Below are 14,767 nucleotides of genomic sequence, written 5' to 3' on the forward strand. Positions count from 1 at the left end.
ATATTTTTTATTTTTTAATTTCTGTGAAATGATTTTTATGAAATTAATTGAGAAAAGTGTTGAATACTAAAGTCACTCAATATCATTCATTTCTCTATGATGCTCACCCATAACTAATTGTATTTGGAATAACTCATTATATATTATTCTATGATTGAAATTTAAAATATAAAAATAATTATATATTATTGATTATCACAAATGATTAAAATGGTTAAAATATTGTTTAATTTAGATATTTCAATAATCATTTTTTTAACAACATAATTATTTGTAATATAAATTTAAAATTTAAAAATAATAAAGTTGATATTAAATTAATTATTAAATAAAAATAATTAATTATTAAAAAAATTCTCATAAAAGGTACCTTACCTCTCCCATTTGGCATTATGATTATTCATAATAATAGGTGCCACAACATACAAGCACTTTTTTTATTGTTGATTTGTGAGTTATCTCAAAGGCTTTAATTTAAAATATAGATTGTGGTATTATACAAAGTACTAAGAAGGTACCACATTGGGCAAATAAATTTCACAGTGTATGGTAGAAGAATTGAATTATCATACTGGAATGATGGCCTTTACTCGTAGCCAAAACACTTCAATTCAATCATCCTAGGAAGTGGCAGCCATGGGAACCTTTTATTGCAACATTAGCACCACACAACACGATCAAAACAACATATTTGAGTAAGTCATTGCACTCTTATATGCTCCTAATGACCACGTTCAAGATGAGAAAAGAGACTCGGTCCCTAATTTAGGTACCACCACATGCGTGAAATTGTTAGGCTACATGCAGAAAGTTAATGTTTATTGACACAAAAATTCTTCTCAGGTGTTTCTATTAGCCCAAGTGACTCCCTTCTAATTTTATAAATGATATGGGTCCCTATTCTTTTCTTGCGCTTTTCTTTTATTTTGATTGATAAAGATAAACATTTTCATTTTGGCTATCTCGTCTATGGTCAGTTTAGTAATGTGGTCTTAACTAGAATTTGATATTTCTTACTAGCACTTTGGTCTTCTTATTTGATTTTGTAATGACCATATAACTTGTACTCCATGGTAATTCATTCCTATGGTTCTCATTGATATTGGACCAAAGCTTTGGTATTATATAACAAAAATTATTTTTACACTTGGTTCAAGCATTGGTTATATGTTTTGATGAGTGTAAATTGTATATTCATATTAGATTATAGTTCTCATGGATGATTTTTTTCTAAAACCCTATATATGACCTTTTATTTTCAAATCATTTAGAGAATATACGTGTGATCCATGTCTTATTGTATCAATACATTGGCCATGACTTATATTGGCTCAAATATATGACTTAAAGTTATGTCAAAACTATATTCATAGGGTTTTCGGCCTATCATAAGGTTTATGTAATATTGTAATGTTTTGGTTATGATTACAAATGATTACCCTGATCCTAAGTGATATATCACAATATGAGATGGATTTGGTATTATTTTCTTTCGATATTGTGTTTCCTATTTTGCACTTTCCCCTCTCGATACATGTATGCACCTTAACTCATAGCCATAACTCTACTTGCAAAACAATTAAAACATTCCTTAGTCATGATTGATCTATGGTACATTATGGAAACTACACATTGTGATCTCTCAAATTGCTCTGTAGGGTTTTCATTTCAACATTTTCTCTAGTCTCTCTTTCTCTCAATGTTTTTCCCAATCTCTCTGCAACGTTCCAAAACCTTGGTCTCTTGTACGCCTATTCTCATGTCTGTGGAGCTAACCCCTCGCTTAAATTTAATTTATGTAGATACACATGACCATAATTATAACTGAACTTGTAGGGTCTAATCTTGTTGAAGTCTATGATGAATACTAATCTCGTTTTGAGAAGGTGGGCTGGTAAAATTTCAAACGACGATTTCAATTGTTGAACAATGGCATTGTCAAATCCTTGGCTTCCACTTTCAATGGAAAGTGATCTAAGCTTGGAAAGATGTAGATGGTAGTTGATGTTGGTCTTATAGATGAAGCTTTCTCTCTCCCTACCAAAATGAGAATAATGGTCTAAGAATTGTTCAATTCACAACATGCCAGAGCAAAGGCTTTTAGAGCATAAAGACAAGGGTTACTCTGTGAAAGGTATGTCTGTGAACTATCTCAAACAAAAATGGAGAGATATATTTTGATTCATTTTTCATTATATAACATGCAAGGGTCAATATGCCTTGGTATTTTTCTATCACATCTAACTGCTAATGATTTTTCTCGGTAATGATCCTAGTTTACCCTATTTGCTGCATAAGAGTTTCGCCAAGATGTCCAAAACCTATCAGTATGACTGCAAAAACCCAGATAGGTCACTCTTCCCCCACAATATTATATATATTTTGGTTAAATATAATTTGTCAAAAGTTGGCCAATAGTGGGAAATTTTTCTTGTACAAAATGGTTTTTAGGAAACCGTAAAATTGCATCAATTTGAAGTTGCACCAAAAATCCCACTTAAGCCTCTCTCTCTAGTTTCAACTCCACCTAATGTTTCTACTGATGAGGTGGATATTTCTTATCATTCTTCCCTTGAACAAAAGTTTGATTATTTCAACGATTGCATGGATGAAAGCCCTGAACGTCCACCAATTCATGTGATGAGAAGAAAGGTAAAAGACACTTTATATCGTCATTCTAAATTACAACTAAAGGCTAAGAAACAAGTTGAAAGTTTAACGAAGCCATATACCAACTGCAATGCAAAACCTGCATGCCAAGGAACAATCAGTCAATGTAAGGAGAATCTCAAGTCTAATATCAAGGTTAAAAAAGAGAACAAAAAATTTCTAGGTTAAGGTGAAATAGGTGAATGAATTCTCCAAATGAAGAGGTCTTTGTTGATCTCGAAATTGATACAAAGCTTGTGCCTAAAAATACCAAGCTTGAGACTCGAGAAGGCCTAAGTTTTTCTAATGATGAACATAATTCACTCGAAATGGAAAGTGATTACGGGAAAGCTACTTTTGAAGCCTTATTAGATCTTTACTAACATCAACAATTGCTTTTCGCAGTAACACAACTAAATCATTGAATTAATAAGATTATGTGAGAAAATGAAAGACTTGGGACTTCCTATCAAGCTAGAGAAACAAATTTTGAACAAAATTCTACCATCTCAGTTAACAAGTCATAGGTTTTTGACACACAGATTTTAGTGAAATCATCCCGGGTCAAAGTCATAACTTCCCCAGACACTCATGATCTCAGTGATGCTAAATAAAGTTTTTTATTGTTTTATATGTCTCGTTGTTGGATATGTTAAGGTACAATACAATTTTGATTTTATTCTGCTAAAATTAAAAGGGTGTTACAGAATCAAAGATTTTGTAATAACCCTTTTTCTTGATTATATAGAACAATAATGAATAATATCTCTTTCTTAAACTGTCGTAGTTCTCTATGTTAGCTTAAATTTCCCTCGCCTATCATGGAATGGATGACTATGGATTGTTAAACTCACATGGACAACAAAGACAATATGAAAGATAAAACGTGCAATACATTTTTTTATTAACATGAGATATACATTTATAGTACATTATGTGACTCTTGGGTTTCAGATCCCAAGGTCTCTTGGACTGCTTTTGTCCATTCGACTTCCACACTAACCCATTGAGGATTAGGTGTCCAACTTTCCCCCCCTTAATCCGAAGGGTTATGTATGAGTCCAAGAAGAGAGCTGTAATACAAAATGTGCAAAAAATGCATGGCAGCACTAGGCTGAATGTGCTCTATGAAATGTTGGTATAAAGGGCGGTGGTTTAAGGATGACCACCAACACTGGAACGCTTAGTGCAGTTCCCGAAACTCTTCCAAAACTAGCAAGAAACTGAAGTTTTCTACTAGAGGAAGTGATCCTATTGTTTTAAAGAGGGAAACCTTCAACCATAAAAGGGAGGTCTCACCCCGCATAAAAGGTAAAAATTCAACCTAAAAAAGGGAAGTCTCAACCTGTGATGGTTTAAGGATAACCAACAACTCTGGAATGCTTAATGCAATTCCTGGAACTCTTCCAAAACTGGCAAGAAGCTGGAGTCTTCTGCCAGAGGAAGTGTTCTCAATTGTGTTCCTGGAATGCTTCCGAAACTGGCAAGAAGCTGAAGTCTTCTGCTAGAGGAAGTGTCCCAGATTGCCAACTGAAGGCATGTTCAGGGGCATCTTTGTCATTGGCTACAACTCTGAAACTGGTGTGGCAGGTTGTGGCTCAGGCTCGCTTGATGTGACTTTGAAGCTTGTAGATGACCATCATTTCCCCCCCTGTCAGATACAAGGTGAGGAGATGGAGAAAACTCAACTGCAAGACTGTTCAATACTCTAGAACAAGTTTTGACATGCGTTTGGAATATCTTCTTGGCTGTTGATGCCCATTGCCAAGAAGCGATCCATCCAAGATGAATCTTTGTTCTTGCAGGACGTTTGTTTTTTAAGCATCTGTGTGAAGAATGGCTAGTTTTATGACAGTGCTCACATGGATGAAGATCAAAACAGTGATCTTTCAGATGGCCAACTCGGTCACAGTGTTGGCATTTTATGATCTGTTGTTGTTGTTGCTGCTGCTGTGGAAGAGGGGCAGAGTCTGGAGCAGCTGAAGCTGAACTGTCATGAGGAGTAGGCGCACTGTCATGAGGAGCAGGTGAACTGTCATGAATAAATCCAGCACTCTCAAACTGAATGGGCTTTGAGTAGTCTGGAATGTGAAAGGACAAGTCCTTGTCATATCCAAGACCAGTTCTGTGCTTGTTGTGGACAAGCTGTTCCCAAGGTCTGATGATGGGATTGGGAAGTGCAGACTGAGTTTCTGCATCTGCATGTACAACTACTGCTTTATTGGAATGAACAGTAACATTATTGTCTTGCTGCTGATGGGTGGTTGTATCAATGTTCTGAACAGGTTCAGAATGATGTCTCTTTTGATGTAGCTCTTCTTTCTGTAGCTGTGATTCAAGCTGCAAAAAATCAATCTTTTCCTGTGCATTTTGTAGACATGTCTGAATTTCTGAGAGAAAATCCTTACTGATTTTGACTGTCCCATCAAGAGTGGAATGAATTAGGATATTCAGTAACTTTAATGCATCTTCAAGTTTGGTCATTTCCTTCATCATATTATACATTAAAGAAACTGATCACGACTATCAACCAGCAACAATCACTCACAATTTAATGTCATTGCAATATCCTTTATAAATGTGAGCAAATGAGGAGCATGCAACATAAAAGATTACAATCAGCTCACCAAACTCTTTATACAACAGTGGAATCAAGGAATGTCAAGCTCTGTGACATAACACTTAGCCCGTCAATTCAACATCATCATCAGAGTCTATCCATCAGCGTATTCAGTCAATAATACTTGGTAATGCAAGACTTATCTCTGAAACCCTAGAATGTGAAATCATACTCCACTTCATCAATACATGTCTATAGATCAACAATGTCAGCAGTACCAACTCAATAGATGCTTTATCATAGGCATTTACAAAGAATAATGTGTCAATACTGTCATATCAAATCTGAATCCTTGTGGAACGCATGGGTAGATATCGCTTTTCCTCCTCTACTAACGCTGACAATGATATGTATAGTCTATACACACCCAAGTGCTTGGAAAATGTGCAAAAGTCAAGAAGAAAAACTACTAATGGCAGGATCATATGATAGTTTCAAATACCACTGGACAGCGCGCATTCAATATATATCACTGTATATAACCATGCTACCACCGTATATATATCACTTTAAAACAACGCACATTCAATATTAAAACAGCGCATTCAATATATATCACTGTATATAACCATGCTACCAATATATATCACCGTATATATATCACTTCAAAAGCAGTTCAAATGCAGTTTGATACCACGAACGCAAATCCAAAAAACAGATGTTTAAGAGCAGCGTTTTAAAAAGGAGTGTATCATTTTAAGAACTTCGTGTAGCCCTACAGCAACAATGTACACGAAGATGCAGGGTCTTTATGCCACGAAGAAACAAGTATGCTGTATTTGGACTTAATACACCTCCCAAGACATTGTGCAAAGCACGTACTGTGCCAATAACCTTGTTTGAACCACTCAAACTGCCTGCAAGAACATCATTATGATCTGCAATATATTTAGTTACCGAATGGAATACAACATCTGTGCAAAGTGCTAACGCTTTTTGGTTAACAAGCGTTGCAAAAGTACAATCTATACAAACCAATACACCATTTTTATGACAAATCTTAGAAACCGGCTCAATATCAATACATCGAAGATAAGGGTTTGTATATCAAATGAATTAAGCCATCATTCTTCGAACAGCACTGGGAGCCAACGGTTCAATGCGTTATGGACGCTACGTATTCATGCTCAGAGAGAATAGAGAATTCGAATCCAAGATAACAAATTCTGAGAAAAACTATGCCTGCATGTCCACCAATATTTCTCCAACCAACGCTTATGCCAAACTAACATACATACTCAACGACCAATGTACATAGATTAAAAGAGCAGGTTTGATCATTCAATGCAGGTATTCATACCATATAACCAGCATATTGCGTTCAACTATTCAACTTAACATACCATGGAACATGCACGTTTGTCAGAAACGCAATGACCAACGTCTTTTGGAGTACAGGTTCAAACAACTACGATTATTGTCACCGCTAGGGATATTTTCCTCCTCGGACAAGTTAAAGTACCATACAATTTCATATTGTATCTTCAAGCAAAGCAATGGGCTGGAATAGTCTGACTTGGATTGACAGCAATGTTCAAAGAGTCTGGATTTGCAGAATAAGATGATGAAAACTGCTGCGCCCTCTATTCTTCATTCATATTCAACTTCATTCGTATCCATTCGGGATCAGCATCAATGTCGACCAGGACTAAAGCTCTTAAAACAGGGAACACGCCGTATTCATGGGCTTTGTTATGCTGCTGCCAAGCAGAGTAGTCATAATAAGAACAGGGCTAGGACTCAGAGGGAATCGACATTAAATCCTCACAGAGATTCACTGCGGCAGAAAGCCTTAAGCCCTCTGTTCTATTGCACTAAGACGTAAAAGAGGGTGTCATGTATTTGCAAATTATTTGAGCCTCACTATCACAGGGCTAGGGCTTCTGGTTATCATTGAGTCCACTGTTTTGAGATCTGCCACCTTCACAATTTCAAGGAAGCTGGCTTTGTCTATTTTTATTGCCCATATTTTAACCAGGGATTGCCCGAATATCAAAACAGTCAAAAACTAATAGCCATGGCAAATCCGTTCGTTCAATACGCCGGTGTTCTACAGAACAATTTATCAAGATATACGACCGTGATTATGGAAAAACATCCCGCCAGGAGTTGATCTACAAACGCTTCAGCATTTGGTTACCTCTCACTGCTTTAAGGTCAATTTCAAGTTCCCTAAGAATATATAATGCTCGAGCAATACATAGCGATCCGCAACTTCTGCAACAACAACCGCAATATGCTGTTATAAACTTCACATCGCAAACGGTGGCGGAAAGATTCTGGCTAGCTTTCCACGGTTATAGGTGGGAAGACCGCAATTCTACGACAAGATTTGCCTGGGATGAGGAAATCCCGGAGCTGACGAATATTTTACTGAGGTGACCGAGTATAATTTGATGAAATAATGAGTCTACCTTCCACTTATATGAATGGCCACAGAGAGGAGCGTTTTGTATGCAGAGAGCAGCGACAGGAGAAGCATTCAGGCCAGTGGAAGCGTCAGAGCAGGAGAATAATGATGCGTTCAGGCCAGTGGAAGCGTCAGACTAGCGCTCAAGTGTTTCAATGTCAGGTCAGAATGACAGCACAGAAGAGCAGGGTGCAGGTTTTACAAATGGTATATGGCAAACAGACAAACGTTCATGGACAGATGCGTTATATGGCAGAGGGCCAGGACTGCTCACAACAGAGGAATGGCAACGCTGATAGAGGTAACATCCTCTATTCTAAGAAATGCTCAGAAAAGTATAATCAATAGGAGAGCATTGGTTTACAAAGGCCATAGAAACAGGTGGCTCACACTAATTATGCAGGGCAGGAATACGCCTGCTCTGATACCATGTTAAACTCACATGGACAGCAAAGACAATATGAAAGATAAAACATGCAATACATTTTTTTATTAACATGAGATATACATTTATAGTACATTATGTGACTCTTGGGTTTCAGATCCCAAGGTCTCTTGGACTGCTTTTGTCCATTCAACTTCCACACTAACCCATTGAGGATTAGGTGTCCAACATGGATAACATCCAACTACTATGGATATTGGAAAAAAAGATTTTTGTTAGTTATCCTATTGATTTTTTTTATCTATTCAGTTATGGCTGACATGCCAAACAAACAATCTTTATTATTTTGTAAACACACAATTTCCATTTACAAATTATTTTAATAAAAATAATATTATATAAACCTGTAATGAAAAGGGGGGATACCCATATTATTATAGGAGACACAGAGAAGAATTGTTTTTTAAAGTTATATGTGACAATGAATATTTTTAAATTACACCCTGAGTATAAAGGCTTGGTTTTATCGAGTTAATGACTTTCTATGTTTCAAATAGTTCTATAGTAATTATCATTATGGTCCTTTTCCTTTTGTGTCATTTGATTCCTTAGGATATAACGGACATAATTTAGAATTTGTATGGTTTTATCCTGCAAACCGTTTACAAATCATTGCATTTCTTTTTTACTATACATATTATTTCAATTCATATTTGCTTTTATTTAATGAATGTAGTCTATAGTGACTTGTGTCTAGAGACTTGTTATTAATATGGGCATACATCTAGTCTAAGTTTCTATGGTTTTATCCTAGTAATTTAGAATTCAGAATATGTTAACTCAACTATATGAATTGAATTAATGTGTTGTAGTAATTTCCTTTTTTGAAAGTTCATTTCAATTATTTGTTTAATGGTTTAAATCACAAACATGTGATTTAGAAAATGTTGTTAGAAAATTACATATTATAGAGTAATGGAACACATAAAATATTGTGGAAACACAAATAAAAAAGCACATAAAACAATAGAGGCACATATATATGTGGTTCACCCAATTTGGGCTATGTCCATGGAGAAACAACCGGTACTTCGTTTATATTATCCAACAAAATGAAGAGATACAACCTATAGTAGATCCATTGTCATTTCCTCTTCGCTCTCACACAACCTCCTCTTTGCCTTTTAGAATAATCATACACAACCACAATACAATTCCCTCCTAGATACACAGGGTTTCTTTCTAGGGGAAAAAACCTAAATTAACATAACTTCTACCATCAGATCATTCGATTAATTAACGACCCATATTGACTATGAAATTACAATATTTTACAAGGAAAAGTTTCATCTATTTTTAGCTTCAAGGGCACCGCCCCCGAACCCTTTTTCGGGGGGTTATTTAAAAGTAGTCATTGCCCCCCTTGGCACCTATCATACGAGCGGCATTGCTACCCTGTTTAGGAATTGGGTTCCAACACAACTAAGACCTCTGAATCAAGAAGATAATCAAGCTCCACACCCAACAAATGTTTCTCTTATGAGATTATTACAATTATCCTCTACATCTCGACTGAGAAATAGAACTAGGTTGCATGAGTTAGTTTACTTTGTATTTATTCTTAACTTTAGTCATTAGAATAGGCACAATTTAAACATCATCTGTTCAAAAGATAAGAGGTTTGAATTGTAGCAGCTATGTCTTTCATTTTAATTGAGAACTATTTTTTTTCTTTGTTTTAAATTAATTTATAATTTTATATATAAATTAAATTTAGGAAATGGATTTTTATTATTTCTAGAGAGAAATATATTTTCCTTCTTTCACACCAGTTATATTTCTATTCTTGTTTTTACTCCATGCATCATATTTATTTGTAGAGATTTTGATATCACTGACCATTATTTAATTTATGTATATTATTCTTTAATTGATATTCCTCTTGTATATTAAGAAGTTTAGTTTTTATTATATTATTAGTTATTTGTAGATTTCATCTAGTTTGTTAAAATGTATTTTTAGGAAAATAACATTAGTTAGGTATATATAGTTAATATAGATTAAGATCAATTTTTGTTGAATTTCCACGATCTTGGGTCTAGGTTAGAATCTTAAAATCACTAACGCTACAAAACCAAGAATCTCAACAAGAATTAGTTTTCACAACGGAAAATATAAAGAAGTAAATCACATATGCACAAACATACACAATTTTTAACAAATATTGTACAATAATGTACAACCCAATATTCATTATATTAAACCAATCTAAATAATACAACAATCTATGGTGCAATTACAAACATGTTATGCAGACTCAATCGTCTTCTGTACTTCTCACTCGATTCCACTTAGTCCTTCAAAGAACAACACATCAAGACTCCAGATGGCTCGCACATAACACTGCTGCAAATCACTTCTACTGAATGTACACGGGCTCATCAATATGCTCTCTAGGTTGGCCAATTCCCGAGCTCTAATCTGCCTTCGAATAGCCTCTTTTATCCAACAAAGAGCTACTCATAAGGTTGCAAAATTCACCCAATATTCAACTATCTTTATCACTTCAAAACTGCCAGTCTAGGGTTACTTTGGACATCCACATGTTGCCCTCCAACGATCCAAAGATGCCCAATACTACATTGTAGGTTCTGCTCCTTAGATGGACACTTCACCACCACCAAAGATCCTCCACATGGCACCCAGAGGCTGCTCCAATAGATGATCCAAAACTGACCCAAAAATGCAGATCCAACACTATTTATGAGAAGCAAGCCTCCCTACGTAATAAATTATAAATAAAATAATACTAAGATTTCTAAGATTTTCCTTTGGAAGCATAAGCACGGAGTTGTTGAAAAAATCATTTGTCAGATTTATTGAAATTTTCACTTACGCCATTTGCGCTTTTCCTATTTCCAACCCAATGAAAATTTCTGCAACGAGTTCATACGCCTTTAAAGTGGTCGGAAACCTTTCCCATAACTAGGGTTTTGGTTATTCTTCCGGGGAATAGGGGCCGCCTCGCGCCTACTTGGCTCTGGCTTCAACATCGAGTGGGGCGGCCCGCTCCTGTTTTCGACGGGGAAACCTGTCATCTGCTCAACCATTGCTTGGGAAGCGGTGGGATTTTCCCTCATTATCGTTGTCGAAGTCCTGTTTCCCCGTCGCGATCGCCTCTTGCCGATGAAATTATTCCTCACCGGGACGGATCTCTGATTATTACACGATCTTGACAGTGCCTTTGGGAGCCGGGATCGTGTCTCCGGAGTCTCAGATTGGGCCGCCGTTGAATCTACAACTTCCACGCTTGCGCTTGCTTTTGCTCCGACGGCAGCTTGCGAAGGACTGCCCGGATCACAACTGGACGTGGACGACGACGCTACCTCGCTTCTGGAACTTCCCGCAATGTTGTTGTTCGGTGTGTCGATTAAGACGCATTCGTCTGGTCTGGAGTTCAATTCCCTCTCCAACGCTCTGATCACCATTTCCATGTCCCGCCAGGAGGCCTCAAAGATCCACGCAGCATCAGCGTCGGCGTCCTCGTCTTTGGCCGTATCAGAGGGCTTGAAGCGCCAGGGAGCCAAGGCTTGTTCCCTCAATATTGACAGCTCCATGTTCGATCTCCTGACTTCCCCCATCACCGCTCTGCGTCCTTTCTGAGAATACAATTGAGAAAGAAGAAGATTTTCTTCGTTGATAACATAAACATGGCCTGTACCAGTTAGTAGGTAAATACAAGTGGGAACGCATCACTCAACTTGTGAGGATAGTCAAAATTTTACACTATAAAATATTATTTTAAAAGCCCTACTATCGTATTCAAGAGTACACTTTTTGCCGACTTTCTAATTTTATGAACGAACTTTAAGATTGCTCTGGTCACTTTTGGTAAGTGGGCTTTCAAGATAGCTTTCATCTTATGATTGTTCACACCTGTAATTGATGGCTTGTGAGAATATTGTTTCACAATCTCTCTATCTTTTACATATATATGAGTGAGTTATTTATATATATAATAATTTTTTTTAATATATAAATTAAAAAATTATTAAATTTTTCAACTTTTTAATTTCGTTGAAATGATTTTTAGGAAATTAATTGAGAAAAGTGTTGAATACTAATGTCACTCAATATCATTCATTTCTCTATGTTGCTCACCCCTAACTAATTGTATCTTCACTAATTCATTATATATTATTCTATGACAAGATGATGATTGGAATTTAAAATATAAAAATAATTATACTATTGATTGTTACAATTTATTAAAATTGTTAAAATATCCTTTAATTTAGATATTTCAATAATCATTTTTTTAAATAACATGATTATTTGTAATATAAATTTAAAATTTAAAAATAATAAAATTGATATTAATTTAATTATTAAATAAAAATATAAAAAATTAATTAATGAAAAAAATTCTATAAAGGGTGGCTTATATCTGTCATTTTGACATTATGACTATTCATAATAAGAGGTGCCACAACATACAAGGCACTTTCTCTATTGTCAGTTTGTGAGTCATTTTAAAGGCATGCTCTAACATAAAAGATAGACTCTGGTATTATACAAAGTACTAGGAAGGTACTAGACTATTTTGATAAGTTTCATGGTGTGTGGTAGGGGAATTGAATTATCATACTGGAATGATTGCCTCTACTCATAGCCAAAACACTTCAATTCAATCATCATAGGAAGTTGCAGCCATGGGAACCCTCCATTGCAACATCATCAGAACATAACATGATCATCACAACATCTTTGAGTAGTGTATTGCACTCTTATATGCTCCTAACCATCATGTTCAAGATGAGAAAATAGACTAGGTCCCTAATTTAGGTACCACCATGTGCTTGAAATTTTTAGGCTACATGCAGGAAGTTAATGTTTATTTACACAAAAATTCTTCTCGGGTGTTCTTATTAGCCCAACTAACTCCCTTCTCATTTTGCAAATGATATGGGTCCCTTTTCTTTTGCTTGCATTTTTCTTTCTTTTTCTTTTATTGATAAAGTGAAACATTTTCATTTTGGCTATCATCTGGACTATGGTCAATTTAGTTATGTGGTCTTAACTACAATTTGATATTTCTTAGTAGCACTTTGGTCTTCTTATTTGATTTTGTAATGAGCATATAACTTGCAGTCCATGGTATTTCATTCTTGTGGTTCTCAATAATCTTGGTATTTTGTAGCAACATTTATTTTTAAATTTGATTCAACCATTGGTTATATGTTTTCATAATGAATAATTTTGACAAAGCTTCATGCATTTCTTCAACATGGTCTATATTGGAAATGTATGGGAAAATATCGTCCTTTATGCTTTCTACCATCAGTGTCATAGCCAATATCTCCAATTATCTATACTTCACCTTGTCTGCGTCACTGGATTCCTTGGTAGGTTTCGTCATATTTCCTTTGACCAAATCCAAAACCTTGTTTTTTTTTAAAATGAGGTCAATTCTCTTTTTCCAAGATCTGTAGTTTGATGCTACTTCCAATTTGTTGTCACTCTTTATTGTGTTATATTTTGTCCTTGAATATAGTGAGCTTCTTCTTTTATAATATCTCCTTATATGATCCCTTGATCAATTATTTATATTCCTTCTAGTAGATACTCAAAACTACCTTTTCTCCTCCTTTACCTTAGCTCTGATGCCATGTTAGAAAATCAGAAAGGAAGAAATATTTTCTTATATAGATAATTAGTTGTGATTATTTTATCTTTTAGTTCATCAAGAAATTATGAAAACAATGACATAAGGACAATAGATATAGGGACAGCTAGGGCAAAACCCATATCTAGGGGAAAACCCATTTAAAAATTCTTCCTTCGATAGTTTCTCGAGATAATCCAAGACTCTAGACCCAGATAGAGACTTCCTCCACACCAAGTAAACCCTCAATCACTCTTCCAGATGGCAACCCTTGCAAAGCATCTTCGACCTAACAACGTTAGCAATAGCTTCGACCTAATAGCGATAGCAACAACAAATTTGACCAAACAAGAAAAACTTTGATCTCCCTTGATACAACTCAGGAGTGAGTGAGAGTCATCCCAAAATTTTGATCTTGAGGTCTTCTATCTTCCTCCAGAAACTTTCTCTCATTTCCACCTCTTCTTCTATCCATTTCTCAATTTCCCACTTCCTAGCTTCGAGCTTTTGATATCAAGCTATGTGTGTGAGAGAGAGATGCTCTAAAGGAATTTGAAATGCCTTGTATATATAGCCTTTCGGGGAGGTCGAATTACTCTTCTTGCGGTCGACTTTCTGTGGAGGAGACAATTCATTTTTTACTCAATAATAATTATTTTTACATGATTCGAAAGCCCAAGAGGGGTCTCTTTTAATGTACAATATCTCTAATGACTTAGAATAAATCCTAGAAGTCCTCAATGGGGAGTTTGACCTAAAACATGATGACCCAAGCATGAAAACCATGTTTTAATAAGTCATAATAATAATAATAAAAATATTTTTTTCATTCTTTTGATAAGTACATCTCAAAATACATTTATGAAGACCGAAGCTAGTGTGTTTTCACACCATCAATGTACTCATCTCACACAAATTTTGCACATGTTAATCCATGCATGTACTCTATGTAATTTTGTGGAAAACTAATGAAAATTCTCTTTTATATATATGTATATCATAAATAAGAAAATTTTCATTAGATTTTCACAAAATCAC

This window comes from Pinus tabuliformis, chromosome 7, assembly GCF_031772625.1.
Source record: "Pinus tabuliformis cultivar Carrire ecotype Pingquan chromosome 7, CPIR1, whole genome shotgun sequence".
Classification (NCBI taxonomy): domain Eukaryota; kingdom Viridiplantae; phylum Streptophyta; class Pinopsida; order Pinales; family Pinaceae; genus Pinus; species Pinus tabuliformis.